General features: G+C 40.0%; 1 protein-coding gene across 3 annotated transcripts in view; it reads right to left on the bottom strand.

Annotated features, from left to right (window-relative positions):
- The window catches only part of AUTS2 (activator of transcription and developmental regulator AUTS2), a 1,136,649-nt gene that overhangs the window by 992,092 nt on the left and 126,599 nt on the right, over positions 1-17,958 (bottom strand). The window lies entirely within an intron of this gene.

Genomic DNA, 17,958 nt, shown 5'->3' with positions numbered 1-17,958 from the left:
ATTGGTTGCAGCAGCTGCTTCAACACCCGAAGAAACAAATACTCTGGAGGGGAAAAAGCTAAACTGGCTATTTACAGAGAAATTTAAAGAGTTTCCATCACATGATCCAGCAACAGCAAAACTGGCATAGTCTACAACTAAAAAGAAGGGGGGGAAAGTGGGGTCTTCAAGAACCAGGGAGGGCAGAGGATGGAGGGACACAATAGTGATCCCTAAAGGGCACAGGGACGAAAATGTTCTAACGTTGTGGTGATGCTTGCACATATTTTAGTAAATATACTAAAAGCCATTGAATTGCACACTTTAAATGGATGGATTATATTCTCTGTGACTTAGATCTCATAAAGCTGCTAAAAGAAAGGGGAGCAGTGGCTTCACAGAACATACGTGGGTAAAGAGGAAATGTACCCTGAATCACCCTCACTGACTTGACCTTCAGATACCAGAACTTCACCAGCCTCAATCACTATGCATTCAGCCCAGCACTAAGAACACTGCGTATGCCATTTATTCAGTCCCAGAAACCAACTCTTCAGGGCATTCCCAGAGTACAGGTATGGGAGCAGGGACTTGACACATCCAAGGGGACCCTGTCACCAAGGCCCACACTCTTTCCACCTCACCCCATGGCCTCCTTGGTCACATGATCACCTCACTTATGCTATATCGGTGATTTTTTCCCCCAATAAACTTCTCCAGAAGCAAACTGTTTTACTGAAACTAAACTTGTCAGAAGAGCTTTCTGATGTGCTCACCATTGCCCTCTATTCCTCAAAAGACACCAAGAACAAGCTTGTTGTTTCTGATGACCTAATTTTCTCTATGAACCTGACTCATTCTACATACAGTGTTGCCCTCGAGGACTCCCAGGACCGCTGGGGCTGCCTATGGGCCCAAGTTCCATACGTGTATTTTAATAGCTATTATGTCTCTTCCCCCTGCAGTCACCTAACCTTCCTTGTGATTGTGTAGGTATCATCATATATACAATGTCTCCTTCAATCCCTGTATAGGTGACTAGGTAAGAAAGGGACCAAGGGGAGCCTTATCAGTCACCATTACTACAGAAGTAAAAGTAATGTTTGAGAGTTTTGTTAAAGCTATTTGTCAATCAATGGCCTTTTCAATTTTATAACCAGGTTTCCAAAAGATAGTTGTCTTTCACACATCTGATCCATGGATAACTGAGATTTTATGACAGTAATAGTATTTTATCTTTCATGTGACTTTTAAGTTTTGCAAACCACCAGACTACACTAGGCTTTTAAAAATTACAGAGGTGGTCTCCCCACATACCTACCTTCCCACCTACTTTATTCCTCTGTACAAATGCCTTATCTCGAAAAGCTCTATCCCAACAGTGTGTGAACTTTCCTGAGATAAGGAATCTAAAAGCCTAATCAGAAGGCTGTTTTTAAGGGAACATGATCTCTTCCTCCCAAGCTGACACTCTGTTGACAAGAATCCTGTCCACCTAAAATTCAGTAACTCAAATTTCATATTAAGAAAAGTCAATTCTTTTTTTTTTTAGAAAGTCATTCTAAAAAAAAAAAGAAAGAAAGAAAAAGAAAAGTCAATTCTTACAAGGAATGATAAAGAAAAATGCCATAAATATATTCTATCTAGATTGGATTTAGCTTTGAAATCTTAATTAAGAAAGAAAACAACTGATGATGCTAAAAAGTCAATACTCTACTTAGTACTTAGAAACCCTGTAGGGCAGCCCAGGTGGCTCAGCGGTTTAACGCCTGCCTTTGGCCCAGGGCGTGATCCTGGAGACCCGGGACTGAGTCCCACGTCGGGCTCCCTGCATGGAGCCTGCTTCTCCCTCTGCCTGTGTCTCTGTCTTTCTCTCTCTCTATCTGTATGTGTGTGTGTGTCTCTCATGAATAAATTTAAAAAAAATAAAAGAAAAAAAAAGGAAAGTGCCAACTTGTGAAAGAAAGAAAGAAAGAAAGAAAGAAAGAAAGAAAGAAAGAAAGAAAGAAAGAAAGAAAGAAAGAAAGAAAAGAAATCCTGTGAAGTCTGCATGCTTCATCACCATTTTACAGATGGGAAAAGTAGCCTAAAAGAGACTTAGCCAAATACTAATCTCTCATTTTCTTCATCTGTCTCTGACTTGATCTCTCTCTCTGACACACACACACACACACACACACACACACACACACATTAAAAGGCAGGCCTCAGCTTTGAACCTCAACCTGTGAAAGCCAATCTAGTGTTGCAAGGCAGCACACAGTGGTAAACTTCAGACTTAGAAGCCAGAGAGAGATCAATTTTAAATCCATCTTCAGACTTACAAGTTGTGTAATTTTGAGTAAGCAACTTCCCCATGTATATAATATAACTGATAATACCTTGCAGGTCATCCTGAAACAAAACAGGATCATGTTTATAATGCCTGCAGTCCAGAGCTTACATTTGGCAAATTGTTGTTTTATTTACATCACATCATTTTATACTTATATATCATACTATAATAGCCAGCCATTACTAAGAACTTACTATGTGCAAGGCACTATTCTAAATGCCCCATCCAAGGTCACAATACAATGGCACAGTTGGGATTCAAACCCAAGCAAGTGTGGCTCAGAACCACAGCTTATAATACCCACTATTTATTAAGAAGTACAGAAAGTTAACTTTGGAGATAACAAGATCAGCTCCCATTCACTAGAGCAATGGATCTCAAGTGTGGTCCCTGATAACAGCACTGGCATCACCAAGGAACAGGAAGATATAAAAATGCAAATTTCTGGGCCCTGCCCCTAAACTCCTAAATCAGGAACTCTGGGGTGGGGCCAAGCATTCCCTGTTTTAACAAGTGCATCTCAGTCACCTGAAGACTTGTTAAAACACAGATTGCTGGACCCCAGCAATACATATGCTTAGGTTTCTGGCACAAAGAATCAAACACAAAAATGATAAAAAAAAAAAAAAAAAAAAAAGACAACAATGCCAGGCTCTGCTATCCAGTTCTAGCTTCTTTTTGGCCACCAGGCCTCTTCAGTCAGCTACTAAGATACAGACTTACAATGGTTGAAATTGGTGCCCCACCTCCATCATCTGAAAATGTGTTTGCCCCCATAAACTCTATTCCCAATGTAGTAGTCAGAGTCTACTTAATATTCGCCCAGTAGGGCTCCCCATCCCAGTCAGAAAGAGCCAGAGTCCTCACAGTACCTGCAAGGCTTGATACAATCCATGACACCTTATCATGCTATCAACCTCTCCTTTGATTCCTCTCCCACCTCTGCTTTTCTATTTCTACCTCCGACTCTGCATCAGCCACACTGGCATCCTGCTGCTCCTCAAACATGGCAAAGGTACCCACTTAAGACACTTAAATGTCACTTTAAAGGAGCTTTCCCTAACCTCACACTTCCATCCCAGCACACTTATTCCTAAACCCTGCATTCTTCTTCTCCATAGGCTGTATTACCATCAGATGTACCAAATACCCACTCTTTTATCTGCTTATAGTTTTCTTCTCCCAAGTAGAAGGTAAGTTTCATAAGGGCAGAGACTGTTTTGTTTGTTCCCATCATAAAAGACAAGAGAGGCAGGTACTATGAAGTATCCATAACCATATATTCAGTGAATGAATAAATGAAAGAACCCAGTTAGTCCTACATGGCTATCCCAAATAGTCAAATGTCATTTAAAAAATGTTGACCCGTTAACTGGCATTGTTTTTGTCTTTTTATTATCCGTAACACAAGTGGGCAACACACCTTCCAAACCTATACAGAATACTTAAAATCCCATGTCTCTGGAAGAAATGTCATGTACCATGCAAACTGCAAGATTACTTTTTCTAAGCCCACACAAATATTACTTCCCCCCAAACGTAATTTCTAATTTACAGCTCCAAAATATAATCTATATTGGAATTTGCATAAAACTCAACAGACCTGCAGCAAGATATTAAATTTTAAATTTGCATGCAAGAATGACCAAGTAATATTAGTCTAGCCTAGGAGATCGTGTCTGTAAACTTGAGAGCTTGCAGATGTAATGAGAAGAAAAAATGTACACTTCAATGAAAGCAAGTTGATTAAAATGCTCTGATGCAGTTGTACAGTGCAAGGGAGGCAGAGTGCATTTCAAATTTCATAACCTGGGCTCTGATAACGTAAGATAAGATTCACAGCTCCAAAAAAAAGGGGGGGGGGAATTCACTGCTCCAGAATAGGGCAATGGAGCATCCACTCCATCTGTAAATAGAACCAGGTGACAAAGGTAAATAGCCTAAGAGTCTGAATGTCCCTATCTGGCCCTACATTCCCTGAAGAGCCCTTCAATCAAGGAGATGCATAACCCACAGTGAGTGACAGCAATAGCAACATGGTAATGTTGTTAACTTCACCAGCTGCACAGTCTGAACTATGCACTATATATGAGTGTGGGTGTGTATTGTTTTGTTTTGTTCCAAAGAATAAGAGTTGCTTCCTCTCAGGAAGTCTGAAATGTAAAGGTGAATTGCTCAAGGATCTCTTCTCAACCAACCAAGGTATGAGACTAAGAAGAAGAGTTGTTTAATAAGGACTAGGCCTCAGGGGACCCACAACTCTGCTCTCAAGAAGTAGCCAAAGGCAGCACAGCACTTTGCAAAAGGTATTCCATGAGAAGAGCATGGGTGTTCAACACATCAAAGCCAAGATGAGACTGAATCTACTGAGGAGCCTATTTACATTGCTTTAGTCTGGTTTTTTGCTTTTAATTGGGGAGGTTGGGGCAATATGCTATTTCAAAGAATCCTAGTGTTCTGGAAGTGTGAAAAACCACTGGTCTAATGGATTCTGAAGAGATGAATAATCAAAAATGCTCATCTAGGTATGGCGCCTTGCTGGCTGTGTGACCTCGGTTTACTCACCTCTCCAAGTCCCCAACATCAATAAACTCTACTCCCAGGTATTTACTCAAGAGATATGAAAACATACCTATACAAAGAATTGTATGTAAATGTTCACAGCAGCTTTATTAATAATAGCCACAAACTGGGAATAATCCAAAATTCCATCTGCAGGAAAATGGTTAAACACACTCTTAGGACATCCATATGATAGGACAGCACACAGCAATAAAAAGGACCAGACTCCTGACATCCACCAGCAACACGGATCAACCTCAAGATAATTATGCTGACTGAAAGAAGCCAGACATTAAAAAGTACATAATATATAATTCTATTTAATTAAAATTCTAAAAAAGAGAACACTAATCTATGGTGATAGAAAGCAGATCAGTGGTTGCCCAAGGCCAGGTGTAAGAATGGGGGATTAAATGGGAAAGAGACCAGGGAGTTTTTTTTTGGGGGGGGGGATATTTATAAATATATCTTTTATTTGCAAAATTATCATTCTTAAAACACTTCTTCGCAACATGTTTGAAATTTTCACGTTTTAAGGGAAAAAAACCCTGCCCTATTTAAAAATGTACCATTAAACATTAATGTGCAACTAAACCAGTGCCACCAAACTAAAGAAGAAAAAAAGAAAAAGAAACATATCACTGTGTTGGATATGTAGTTGTTACTACAAATAGTCACAATACCGGTTTTTTTTTTGTTTTTTTTTAGGGATTCTCAGATTTTTATTTTGATGACAAAAGTCACACAAGGGGAGAACAAAATTTACAGTGGACGAACTGGTAGTGGGAGGGGGGGTGACAGAAATGTTCTAATCGTGATTATGGTGGTGATTACAGATCTAACCTCACAGAACTGCTATATATTTAAAATGGATGCCTTTTATTGCAAGTAAAAATAAGGTTGAAAATATGTATGTCCTCCCTAACCCATGACAGTGTTATTAAGGAACAAATGAGATAAGTGATATGTGGAAGCTTAATACACAGATACAAGGCATTAAACAGGTAAAGGACAAAGCCATTAGCAAACAACACATCTTTCATGCCAGGAGCCAAGAGTATGGCACAGAGGGCAGTCCTGCCCATTAACAATGATGAAAAAGAAAGTACTGGCACTTTCTTTGTGCCAGGCACTTAGGATCTTTACATGTATCAACTCATCTAATCCTCACAACAATCCTGTGAGGAAGGTATTATTATTTCCATGTTACAGATGATGTAATGGAGGCTTTGACCATCAAATAATTTGCTCAAAGCCAGAAGAAAAATCAGAACACATGATTTTTTGATCAGTGAAAGACAGTCTTACAGGTAGCAAAGTACTAAGCCTGGAAAGCTATTTTCCCCCTAAAGACAAGTAAGCAAAAAGGGCTACTTCCAACCCAGAACCACAGTCTACAGGATGCCTCCCACAGTCCACAGAGTACAATGTAAGTTACACAAATGAGATGCTCACTCCTTCTTTTCATGGATTTGGAGAACAACAAATGAAAACAGAGACACCAGAGCAGACAAAGGAAAGTTGATAACATCTGTACATGTCATAAAAGTGGTTCACAGGCAACACACAATTAACTACTTATTACCACATAAGGCTTTAGTGAATTTTAAATGTATTCTCATCCAACCAGCAACCCTGAGAAACAGTACCATGTCAACCATTTTATGCATGAAGAAACCAAATCTTAGACAGGTAAGATAATCTGCAAAGGGCATATACATCAAGCAAAGGATAGAACTCACACGTGAATCAAAGTTTGGATAGCTGCAAACAGTAATGTTGTTTACATCTACTCCCAACCCAATCTCAGTTAAATCAATGTTTCAAGGAAATAACAGAAAAAGCAATGAAAATATGGACATCAAACTAAACCTAAATTGTCTCCAACTGTTCCAATATTTTCCTGAGAATGTAAGGGCCAATGTTATTTAATGAGCAAATATGCCAAGCATAGCACTAAAGTGCTTTAGATATGAATGCAAGTCATCTTCATAGCATTCTGAAAAGATGGAAACTAAAAAACAGCTTTCTACCTAGAATCACTTCTGGGGCCAAACTATCTTTCAAAATGAAAGGCAAAATAAAGACATAAATTTTAAAAGAGCATTTACTACTAACAGACCCTCACTAAAGGAATTTAAATGATTATGAACCAAGAAATTGGTAAACATAAAAGTAAATCTAAAATACCAACTGCAAGGATGCCCGGGTGGCTCAGTTGGTTAAGCGGCTACCTTTGACTCAGAACCTGGGGATCAAGCCTCCCAGCACCCTCCCTGCTCAGTGGGGGGCCTGCTTCTCCCTCTCTCCCTCTGCCCCTCCTCCCACTTGTGTGCACACACTCTCTCTCTCAAATAAATAAAATCTTCAAAAATAATAATAATAATGTCTCATTTGTATGTTTCCAAAAAGGTAAAACTAAAATATTAGACGTGGTTGCAGGGAGGGAAGTGCCCAGACTTAAAGTCTGGACACCCGATTGTCCAAGGGGGTCAAAATAGATTAACTTTAGACTTAAAATATATTCAGTTTCATTTCAAAGGGTAATTACTCAAAGAATGCAGTGTACATCCTCAAAACCAAACTGGGGTGGGGGTGGGGGTGAAGTGGAATGAGAAGGAACAAGGGAAAAACTGTGGTTCCAGGATTAGCCAAGATCCCAAGCCCATTTGTAAACCAGTACTAGCACACTGCAGACAATTAGCTCTCAAGGAATCATAGATTAGCCCTTCGGAAACAAGCCTGAAATTCCTGCTTGTCATCTTTTCTCAAAACACACGGAAACTGGGCAGCCTGGGTGGCTCAGTGGTTTAGCATCGCCTTCAGCCCAGGGCATGATCCTGGAGACCCAGGGTCGAGTCCCACATCAGGCTCCCTGCATGGAGCCTGCTTCTCCCTCTGCCTGTGTCTCTGCCTATCTCTCTCTCCTCTCTGTGCATTCTCATGAATAAATAAATAAAATCTTTAAAAAAAAAAAAAACACACACGGAAACTTATGATTCAAGACCTCAATGGATCAACTAGATGAGAAATGACCACCAGAAGCCCCACAGGAAACCTTACCAAACAGGTTGGCAAGTCAAAGAAATAGTAACTAGACTTAGAATTTTCTATACCTATACCTATCCAAGGCCATCACTATTTTTAATTCTGGCTAAACATTAATGGTCTCTATGCAAGACCCTCTCTCACACCACAGGAACAGTGGTAACCTCACACCTGGACTCTATGCATCACTCCTATATTGAACACATTTTTGATTTAAGTATGTTTTTGAAAAGAATCTTTAATTACGTCTCACAATTGTGCCTTCCTTTCTTTCAAATGCCTAGAATTTTAACTGCAGTGCCTCAGAAGTAGATTAAATAAAGATAAGTGTTTGTCAATCAGAGCTGGCTTCTCTCCCCCCCTCCTCTGGTGACTAGTTCCAAACACTGCCAATCAAGAAAAATCCTGCACATCAGCTGTCATTCATTCCTGTCTAAATGATGCTGGTCAGACTTCATCAGAACAGTTTCCTGATCAAAAGCTACAGCCAATCATGTCCAAAAAACATCAAAGAAGCAGCTGGTCTTGTCTAGCTGGTATCTGGCACAATTCCCATTCCTGGAGGATGCAAGCAGGGCCAGCCACACCTCCAGAGGGCCAAAGAAGGCAGGTGATCATGTCAATGGCACATTTCAGGTTGCTGTAAACTACATGTCTTCTGTTGATTTTGCTCCCACCTCAATGACCCAGTAAAGGTAGACTCAGACTTTATGAAGTCTTTCTAGCCATGAAGACAACTGGGAGTTCAGCAGTCCTCTTATTCATTAGCTGGTTATGCCACCGAGGGAGTGAAGCCAAGCTGCTTACTTGTTTCTGATCCTCCCAACAGCAGCTTGGCCTTCCCCTTACAAACACACACACCAGCCACCACTCTGCACACCACTGCATCCACAGGCTCTTATACTACATCAAGTAAATACTAAACAATCAGCACAAATTTGAAAGCTAAAGCCTCAAAGATCCCATTCTTTTAATGCAAATGCTTATCTCCAACTGTGTTGACATCACATTGTTGTTATGACATTTGTTTAAATGGAAGAGACGGATGGAGTATTAAAAAAAAATACAGCCCCTTAAGCGCTTAAAGAAATAGCAAGATTAAAACTAGGTAGAATCTGGCTGAAGGGTTTGGGGTTATTGTTTGGGTCTTTCAGTTTTTGTTTTTGGATCTTGCAAACCCTTTCCTCTCTCGCTGGACTATCCTGTCTGTCCCCAAGGTAGAGTGGGAAAGCTGTGCAGCCAGGATTCTCCGCACCAGGAACACTCTGAAGCCCCATATACCTACATCTCCATCAGGAACCTGGCTGTGTCAACATGTAGGTGTTGAGTGACTCAGAGGTGGGCAGTCCACACAAGAAGTAGCATTTTCCTGGGTTCACAGACAATGAGAACTTCAGTTATTAGTAACAGAAATGGTTATTTAAATGTATGATTTCATCCTAATTAAAACTAATGGGGGAGAGAATTTGCATTTAGTTGCCTAGTAAATAGCTCTGTTATTCTACTTTTAATATCTGAAGGGTATCATAGGATAAGGTTTTACAGGAGACAGAGGTGAAACTGGTAGATTGTTGTCCCACCCACTCACATTACATCTCCCCAACCCAAGATCAGAAGCTTGATTTTATACCATTCTCCTTTCACTTAGTGCTTTTTAACAACCTCCACCCATCCAACACACCCAGGCCAGAACCTAATAACACATTCCATCTTAGAAAGCTTAACAGTCCAGTACACCTCACAAAATCACCCAGGGACACCAGACAGCATCTTGCATGCACATTAATAACTGCAGGATATCTGATTAAGAGAATGCAAAATAAGAAGCCATTAATAGCAGCCCTCATCTCCCTCCTCCACACTGATTACCAAAAGAACAGCAGCAGCTGAATCACAGCTAAATCCTATTCACAAGGGACCTAGGGCAACAAAGAGGAAAAGAACCTTTAGAGTAGTGCTTCTCCAGGGAAGCTGCTTTAAGTCATTTTGATTCTGGCGTCAATCTTTCCTGCCACAAACCAATAAGCATGTGTAACACGGGTAAGGACTAGATTCCATTCCTTCTCTCCCCGCTAGAGCTCAGCATAGTATACCCAGCATACTTAATTGCCCTGCCAACCAAACTGCTATTTGTAAGGCCTCCAGAGGAACTCCCAGTGTCCAGAGACATACAGGCTTAAATGTTTACCCTAAGAGTACAAGCTACATCAGCCTTGGGAGGAAACCTAGTCTAACAATGGTTCTAGTCTGAACAAATGTTTTATGCTCTCTGTGCCTCAGTTTCTTTATCTGTAGCATACTCGTTCCCTGGGGTTATTGTGGCAATCAAATGAATTAATTCACATGAAGTACTACAGAACATTGCCTAACAGAATAAATGTGAGCTCTCCTCTCTCCCACTCCCCCCCTTTCCATATATAGACAAGACGGTAGGAGCAGGAAGTGAAAAGGGGGAGGGAGGAAGACAAAGAGGGGAAAGAAGAAAATGGCTGTATCACTTCAATATACAGATAAATAACGGAATAGCCACCCCTCCCCTGCAATGAAATTCACCCCATCCTTAATCCGCAGGTCTCTCCCTTTCAAAGCCACAGCTTCCCTCTCTAGTTTCGCAGATAGTGGAGACACCAGAATTCCCCCTTGCTGTAAGGAACCTCAGCAAAAAACTCATCAGTTTCCATAAACCTAGTATTTTGAGATTGGTGAGGGATGTGTACATTTCTGAACTTTCTGCAAGTCAAAACGGATTTGCTGGTAGGCAGCCAATGTCTCCAATTTGGTTTGGCAGGATATATACCCAGTCAGGATGTTCTCTCAATGTGATAGAGATGCACTGTCAATGAGCAGTTCAGCTATTGACAATACCCGTTGCAATTTAATTTTAAATGTCAATGACTTGTTTGGGTTCCCTGTAACAAGGCTTTTATACATGACAAATAAGCATCCTACAATAAAAGGATGGATGATGAAAACAAGAGGGTGAAGAAAATCAATAGGCACCTTACAAGGGGCCGCCTTTCAAATATCCCCTAGTCCCTGTGCCTGGAGCAGGACACCCTGCTTCCACCAGGGATAGGCTGGGGATTCAGGGAGTATGTCACTGCCACTTAAATGACGCCCACTGCTCCTGGAGGAGTGTGGGTGTGAGGAACACACAGTCCAGTGACAGGAGATGGGCGACCTTGAGCAAGTTTTGTTTTTGTTTTGTTTTTTTTTAATCTTTCCTTAATTTCCTCATCTATAAAATTAGGGATAATTGAGAACGACCTAAACAAGCATATATAAGCACTTTAGCACAGCAAACTACCTTAATTATGACTCCAGAAATGTTAGCCTCTTGATATTCAATCAAGTTAAATGGTTAATATTGCTTCAAAAAAAAAGTGTCATGTTATAGCAAGGTGTCAAATTCAAGTATCTATACATGTAGGACCTTGAGTAAAGTTGGCTCACTGTAGAAAAACTGAGGAAGGGCAGATTCTTACAGGAAAGTAGGAAACCTGGCCCTTCTCTAGCATACACGCACTCTCAGTACCAGTTGGGAGCTCAGCATGGAGCATGGTGTGGTGCTACCAGACCTTCTGATTTGCCAAGAATAATTGCAAATATGGATTTTTATGTGAAATTTCCTAATTTTTAAAGGTTGGAAACTGCCTCCAAGATTTTTTACATACTAAACAGGCCAAACAAACCATACCCGTGGCTGGACCAAGCTCATGGACTATATGTCTGAGGACCTCTCTGGGAAAAATCCACCAAGAGTCTCTACTCATTTCCCATTTAAGTGAAGGCTTACCATAGACCAAACCACAAAGGGACTCAGATAAAGTCTGGAGTGTTCTCTAAATCACAGGACAAGAAGTGGCTAGGCCTACAGCAGGTGCTTCCTTGCTGACTTATGGCTTGCGCACTGAGAAGGGAAGTGGATGATTTATGAGCTGCAGAGGTGATACAAAATGCTAATCAGCTTTAAGCTGACACTGGATAACACAAGCAAATTTACATCTTCTCTAAAATAACTCAAATGCTTCTCATGCAGAATAGCAAGCAAGGGTAAAGATGAAGTGATAACACTTGAGAGGCTTCACAAAATATTCCAATTAATCTAGGCCATAAACTTGCAACAAATTCTCATTTCTCTCTGAAAAGAGGAACATACCACAACAACTGAAAATCACAGGAAATATCCAAGACAAATCAGCCAGCAGGTTCCTCAACTGATGTGCCTAGAAAATTTCACCTATTTCTGACATGGGTCATCCATGCTGAGATTTAAGGCTTAATCTTCGAAGCAGGTATCACAGGGTTTCTAAGAGAGAAAGGATCTTAGGAATCTTCTCAGTCAGCACCGAATGTGAGATACACATTTCCTCCTGATTCCTCAGTTGACCACCACCATTTCAGTAAGCCCTGTCCTGTAAGCCAGACCCCTACCCCTCTGTAGCAGTTGACTAGCTAGCCATCTACAGCAGTAAACTTTCTAAGATGCAGCCCTTATGGAGCTTACACACTCAGTGAGGGGCTGCACGGCTACCTGCATCTCCACTCACAGTGCTGTCTACAGTCACTTGCAGAAGCATACAAGTCCCAGGCTTCTGATGAAGGCCTACAGGCTTAGGGGAGGGGACAGACTTAATTTGCACACGCCCTTCAGTTGGCTTCCACCTGTGCATACCTTTTCTTCTCTTATTAACTGGTAGTCTAAACCTGATTTCTTTGGGGGAAAACAATAGTTCCACAGGCTACGAATAATGAGAAGGTAAAAGCAGTATCTCATGAAGGCTGCCAGTCCCGGGAATTGCACCTATTTCTTTGTGTTCAGCTCCCATGACATCCAGTTGTTAGTCCTAGGTCTGCTCTGTGGGACTCCCGGAAGCATGGCCCCCTCCTCCACAGTATAACTCTGTAAGCCTTTGAGGAGAGCAAACGGCTCATCTATCTCCCTTCATCCTCAGGTCTGACACCCCAATTCCATTCTTCACAATGACAGATTTGGGGCACCTGCCATACAGCTGCCTCTTCATTCATTTGCCATTATGAATCCAAAAACTATGTACTAAAGTGTCTATATTTGCAGTGGTATCTCCATAAAGTTTTGCAAAAGGTTCCATTGGAAGACATCCCCTCACAAAATCCTACAATCCACAGAGACTTAACAAAGGAGAAAAAAGTATATCCTACAAACTGTCCATGAATAACTGGAGCTTCTGGAGGACAGAATGGGAGTTTTCTGCCTATCAAATGTGCCTGATCATAAGAATCAGATTTCTGGGACTGGAATTTCCAGGAGGAAAGGCCTAGAAATCTGCATTGTTAAAAAATGCCATGTGTCATTCTTACCTATTACATAAATTTTTATAATAAATGTCTATAAAATCAATAGGCTGAAATACAAAATGAGATTTTTAATACTTGTAACTTTAACAAAACAAGAAGATTGTTGTGACTTGTTCCCTTTCATGTGATTATATAAGTTTCCACTTTTCCTTCTTCAACTGTCCCTAATTCCCTGTTCCCAAGCCCCACTGATAATTGAAATAGAATCTGGTTAATATAGCACACTGGATACTCCTACATTGAAACCAGGGAAGAGAAATTAGTGTGCCAGACATCTCTGTCTTTCAACTAAGAACACCTCAATTTATATAAAAATCTTTTCAGAGCCCTTATAATCTCATTGACCATCTGTAGCACAGAAATGAATCATGGAATTAATGATGCTAAGTGGTTACATAGCACTAGATACTCTGGAGAACAGGGGCGGGGGGAGTAAAAGAAGTTTTTATCTTGTACTTGAAGAAGTTAAGAACCTACCATTATGGGGAAACCCCCCAATAAGTAAGTGCTTAGACATTAAAGGATGAAAAAAATGTTAAAATAACTAGCTTGACAGCAAAAATATGTATGAAATCCAAATTTCTACAGCAATGGCTTTTCATAGGATTCCCATTATTTAGTCCTTCATCATGTCCCTCATCCTCAGTGATTCAAACTCCACTGACAGAACTTTACTTTGAAGCAAATTACAAAAAAAAAAAAAAAAAAACCCACAAATACAAGTCTCCAAAGCACCAGAAGACTTTTTTCTTTATCTATTAAAAAAAAGAAGAAGAAGAAAAAAAGAGGAACAGAGAGTTATTATTGGCACCTGAATCTACAACATCAGAAAAGTGGCAGCCCTTCAAACTCCACACGTGGAAAAGCTCTTCATCTTAAGCTGAAAATGGGAAATTAATTTTCAAGTCTCTTGTCTAAGAGACAGCTTTTAAAAAGGTATTAACCTACATTTGGAGATTAATGCAAACACAGCCATCTTGTTTTAGTGGGTACAATCCAACTTTTATTAAGACAAAGACGGATTCAAAGTAATTAAGAGCTTGTCCAATATCCAGAATTTTATGACTCTAAATATTAGCAAAGCTGGCATTCTTACCAGCTCTGCCTCAGAGCTATTGCATTATAAATCGTTGGTGGTAATGAAACACTAGCTAAAAAGAGGCTGAATAAGGATCTCATTTAAAAACCAGCCTTCCCATGGATAACTACCCTGACTTTAATATAATGTATAGCCCCTCTTAGAACATTAATAGTACTAGGAAAGGTGAGTGGTTTGGGATTTGCTAAGAACCCCAAAGAAGATAAACAAAGCGCAGGAAGCATGTTTTAACAAAGTAGGATGTTCAAAGACTCCCTGGTGCCCAAGTCTAGGAACACCTTGCTGATTTGGACAAGAAAAGGACAATACACCAGCACTGGGGATGCTAACAGTAGTTTATCTGTGAGGCATGTTCTTTACAAGGTACTATTTACACAATGTAGCAGAGTCATGTATATTATAAAGAAAACAAAAAAAAAAAAAACAAAAATAGAACTTTTAATAAGTTAACATCTTATTTTTTTAAAAAAATATCCCACGGGGATCCCTGGGTGGCGCAGCGGTTTGGCGCCTGCCTTTGGCCCGGGGTGCGATCCTGGAGACCCGGGATCGAATCCCACGTTGGGCTCCCGGTGCATGGAGCCTGCTTCTCCCTCTGCCTGTGTCTCTGCCTCTCTCTCTCTCTCTCTCTCTCTCTCTCTCTCTCTCTCACTGTGTGCCTATCATAAATAAATTAAAAAAATTTTTTTTAAAAAATATCCCAATGGGGTGCTCTTTTTTGCTACCAAATGCTTTTTTAGACGGTGTGGAGGTTATAGCCTTGACCTCCCTAGAGTAAGGTTTCTTCAGGGCCATGTTCAAACTCTCTCTACCAAGACTACTGACTGAGAGTACACTCATGGAATATGACCAAAATACTGACAACCAATCATCATGTTTCTAGATTTCATAAAATCAAAGGCTCTTGGATACCAGGTTCCTAATGCAAGTTTCTTCTGTATTTAAAAGGCCACCAATGGCTTAATCACATATGGAGTATATCATAGCTTTAAAAAAATAATCCCCTCTTTGCTTTTTCATCAAATTTGTTACCCACCAACTGAGCTGAGGGGAATGCCAAAGGCTCATGTGCCCCAGCCCCCAACAGTAATTATCTGAAAGAAGCTTGTCCTCTCTACCCTCTTAGGAGAGAAATGACACATGCCACTTGTGTACCCCTCCTAAACCAAAGCCAATTCCCCCATATCCCAAAGGAATACAGGACTTGATAGAATGGACCAGATGAAAACACATCAAGCACTCCATAATTAGCAAAACCAAGTTGCTAAACTGGCTGTTCTTCTCAAAGAACTCCTTAAGTATAAATTACACAGCACTCTACATTCAAGGAGGCAACACTCTTCACCCTTTTTCTGTCCACTAGGCTCTTCCCTTCCCCATAAGAAACAACATCCTCTTCCTAACGGTACAAGTTTTACAGAATAAAAACTGTGCCAGGAAAAATAAATTTAAACTGAGACATCACACTATTCAAATACTGTCAGAATATAATAAACTGCCTCTTAGGGGATTAACAAAGGTACCATTTTCCAAAATGAACAAAGGAATTTTTGTATTAAATATTCTGGCTTTTTTTTTCCTCCATAGCATGACTTTATTTATTTGTTTGTTTGTTTATTTATTTATTTTATTTAAGAGAGAAATGGATACTTAGAATTTGGGCTTTATCTAATAAAACTGACCACAGCTAACATTTTAGTATTGCCACGTCTGAAAATCATATTGGAAAATTTAAAAAAAAAAAAAAAAGTAAACCAAGGACACACAGAAATATAGCTGTGATCTACCAGAAAAAAAGAATTCCAGGAGAAACAAAGTTGATTCTGCTAGCCAGTACCCCAGTGTTCACTGACTATTGGGCCTCATGTGCAGCCCTCCAGATTGACCAGAGATCACACACCCAAAATCCAGATGTAGTTATTATAGATTAAGCCTATTCCCTCCAGTTAGGATTAAAGCTCTGAACATGTTTTGAGTACCTATGTGTAACCATGCCCCACATTTTTTATTGCAAGAAGCAAACATTTCAAAGGCAAGGGTACCAGAGTATTAATTAGCCTGCCATAGCACCCTGCATGACAACTAGCCACAAAGAACAATCTTCCCTTTCTAAATGAAAGTATCTTGATACTAAAGGTAAGACTTGGGTACACACAGCCTCTAACTCCAATGAACATGTATCTTCTAAGCAATGACTATCATGCTAGGCACAGTGAGGTGTGGAAAAAATTTCTACTATGCTATATAGAGTACTTTCCAATGGACTGACTGAAGTAATCCTCACAAGAAATTTGTTATCCATTTTACAGATGAGGAAAGGGTGGCCCTGGCAAGCTAGAGACTAACTTGCCTATGGTCACTTAAATAATAAATAAATGGTAGAACTAGAGCCTCCAACAGCGATGGGTGTGGACTTTGTGGCCTGGGTCTGTTAAGAGAACCACCCAGATGAATAAGATACAACCTTTGTACTAACACAGAGTTTTAGAATTTGATTTAGATAATAAGACATTGGTATGAAAGTACATGACAAATGCCAACTGAGTGTACACAAGCTGTACAGGTAACTAACGGCAACATCCTCTTGAGACTATGAATAAAAAGCCAGTAGAAAATATAAAAAAAAAATTCTGTACAAAGCATTCCAATTCACAGATGAGAAACAGCATGTTAAAGCGCTCTGTAATTCATAAATGTTATACAAATGTTACCTGTTAATACAGGTAATAATACCAACTATAATTTCCTTGGCATTTGCTTGGCATGAGTTAGATACTATGTTGAATATTTCACATACATTTTCTTATTTCATTAAAAAACTCATCAATATTAATTCATTTTATAACTGAGGAAACAGTCTGGAGAGGCTGAATGACTTACCCAAGGTCACATAAGTAAAAGTGGCAAAGTTGGGTTAAACAAGTCTTTCTGTCAAGCTCCTGTGTTTTATCCACACTGCCTCGGGTACTTCTACTTCCTGAAATCATATCTCTTATCTATTCCCCAGAATCCTCACTGGGGACTCAGACCTGATTCACATACTGCATATTTCTGATGGTCATCCTCAGTTTACAGTTTTTTTCTTGACCCACATCCCCAAATCCACACGTCACAGGGTCGTGGTTAGCTTCAGAAGACAGCAAAGATCCCATGTGGTCTCTAACTATTGATAAAAATCCAAGAAATGATGATGCACATATTAATCAAAGGTTACAGCTACTTGGTATTTGAAACACTTTTAACCGAGGTTCTTAACAGTGCTTAAGAGAAGGCTTAAGTGCATTAAATAAATTCTCTGTACATTTGTTATTCTCATCCCAGCTTTAAAGACGAGTAAACACAGACTTGTAGACATTACAGGAAGACAAGATAAGAATTCTGGCTGTTTCTATTCCTCTCCCAAGACCTGTGAACAACTCAAACTCCTGATTTAACCACCTTTCCTCGTAGCACTGCAGGTAAGAAGAAGACACATGAATCAACAGAAACTAAGGCAGGTCCAAAAAAGGTCTTTTAATTAAACCACAGGAAATACTGGGAGATAAAAAGCAGAATTGGTATTGTACCTCTCAAAGGATGATAAGTTTGTTCATCTTAA

The sequence above is a fragment of the Nyctereutes procyonoides genome, unplaced genomic scaffold (assembly GCF_905146905.1).
Source record: "Nyctereutes procyonoides isolate TBG_1078 unplaced genomic scaffold, NYPRO_anot_genome, whole genome shotgun sequence".
In the NCBI taxonomy this organism is placed as follows: Eukaryota; Metazoa; Chordata; class Mammalia; order Carnivora; family Canidae; genus Nyctereutes; species Nyctereutes procyonoides.
The sequence above is the reverse complement of the archived record's forward strand: the minus strand, read 5'-3'. Positions and strand labels throughout refer to the sequence as shown.